Source organism: Phyllostomus hastatus, unplaced genomic scaffold (assembly GCF_019186645.2).
Source record: "Phyllostomus hastatus isolate PE091 unplaced genomic scaffold, TTU_PhHast_1.1 phas_contig_210, whole genome shotgun sequence".
In the NCBI taxonomy this organism is placed as follows: Eukaryota; Metazoa; Chordata; class Mammalia; order Chiroptera; family Phyllostomidae; genus Phyllostomus; species Phyllostomus hastatus.
Genome location: NW_025333737.1, coordinates 13,699,280 through 13,701,490, shown reverse-complemented (window position 1 = coordinate 13,701,490; position 2,211 = coordinate 13,699,280).

Sequence of the window (2,211 nt, the reverse complement as noted above, 5' to 3'; positions counted from 1 at the left end):
CAGGCCCAAGCTGCGGGCAGGAGCTCTGAAGGCCGGGCGAGGGGAACAGATGACTTATAACTGCAAGCTGGTTTGGTTGTAGGATTCTCATTTAATAACCCTCGTGAAAAATGCACCTTTTTTGAATTACCTGATTATTTTCATCCTGGCACTGCAGGCACAAAGACCAGAAAATCTCATCTAATGGACAAAAGATGGTCTTGCCAGGTTCATGTGAAAAGAAGCTGCTTGCAGCAGATGGAGGGAATTTAAGGCAAGACTGGACAGGGTGCTGGGGAAGAGGCCCTGGGTGGTGAATCAGCCCTGTCTGGAGGACCGAATATGGGTGTAAAGTCTCCCCACCTCCTACCCTGCACTTCAACACCAGGGGCCTTTAGTCATCTCCTTCAACAGACAGCTCTTCCTCTCAAACTAAGAACGAGAACAAGCTCAGAATGGCTCAGTTTCAAATCCTCCTTCTGTCATTTGCTGTCTTTGTGACTTTAGGCAAGTGACAGCTTTGGAATCCAGTGTCTACACCTTTAAAATGTAACTAATACATGTTGACATCGCACACTTTTTTAAAAAAGATTCCATTTGTTTCCCAGAGAGAGGGGAAAGGAGGGAGAAAGAGAAGGAGAGAAATACTGATAAGCGAGAAAACACTGATCAGTCACTAGATGAGTCTAATCACGTCCCCAGACGGGAACCTGGCCTGCAATCCAGGCCTGTGCCCTGACCGGAATTGGAACCAGCGACCTTTCCGTTCACAGGCTGGCACTCAATCCACTGATCCACATCAGCCAGAGCATCACACACCTTTTGATATGATATAATGAGACTTCATCTCTTCGGTAGTCTTCCCAAAAATCTGCATCCCCAGTCTAACTGTGAGAAAACATCAAGTGACCTCAAATTGGGAAACATCACACAAAATATCAGCATGCACCTTATAAAATGTCAAGACAAAGAAAAACAAGGATGGACTGAGAAAACTGTCTCCTATTATGAAGGAGGCTAAGGAGACATGACAACTCAACACAACACGGCACCCTGGATTGGATCCTGGGATGAGCAAGGCCATTGGTATAACAACTCGTGAGATACGAATAAATTCTGTACTTTCGTTCAAAGATCATGAGACTAATAGCTCTTCCTCATATCTCTTTCCCCTTCCTCTTCCCTTCCTGAGAAATTCAGTCCTAAAACTTGTGTGGGACAGAGCAAGACAGGCATCCACAATGGAGGCAGGTGCAGAGCTACACTGACCCAGGGTGGGCGCCCCCCCAGGGGTGAAACCTGACATAAGGAGGCAGAGCCCAGGCAGAAGGACAAGAGTGTCCAAATAGGACATGGTCTTGGATGCGGGTCAAAGCATCACTGTCAGAGACGGGAGTGACAGCTACGGAAAGGGAGAGACTAGAATGAGCCCGGCAGTGTTGGGTGAACATTGGACACACCAGTGTGAACTCGAGGGTTTCAGTACCTGCAGATAGACATAAAGATAATTAGAGACAAGTGTTTAATGGGTGTAGAGTGTCAGCTTTACAAGATGAAAAGAGTTCTGGAGACAGTCAGTGGTGGTGGTTCTGGCGGTGTACAAACAATGTGGATGTACTCAATGCCACCAAACTGTACACTTGAAAATGGCTAAGATGGTAAATTTCATGTGGTGTGTATTGTACTACAGTTTTTAAAAATAATAAACAAACAGCCCTGGCTGGTGTGGCTCAGTGGATTGAGCCCTGGCCTGTGGACCAAAAGGTCAGCCTTTTCGGTTCCCAGTCAGGGCACATGCCTGGGTTGCGGGCCAGGTCCCCAGTGGGGGGCATGTGAGAGGCAACCACACATCGTTGTTTCTCTCCCTTTCTTTCTCCCTCCTTTCCCCTCTCTAAAAATAAATAAATAAAATCTTTTAAAAAGTAAATAAACAAACAGACATAAATAATTGTGTGTGAAGTGTGGTGTGTCACGTGTCTGCATACCTACGTTCCCAAGCTCTGTCCACTGAGACGGACTGGGAGGCCTCATGGTAACAGCAGCGAGCACACCCTGTACCCAGATCTTGACTTCTAAATACCATTTTCACTAAATCAAACCAGGTTCCTTGGAGAAATGGCCGATTCCAGGGCTGGGCCAGGAGAAGTACAAGATGAGCCTAGAAGAGCTTGTGCTAGAAAGCTCACAGAATGACAGGTCACGGCCCAAGGACAGAGCAACTAGCTTGAACAA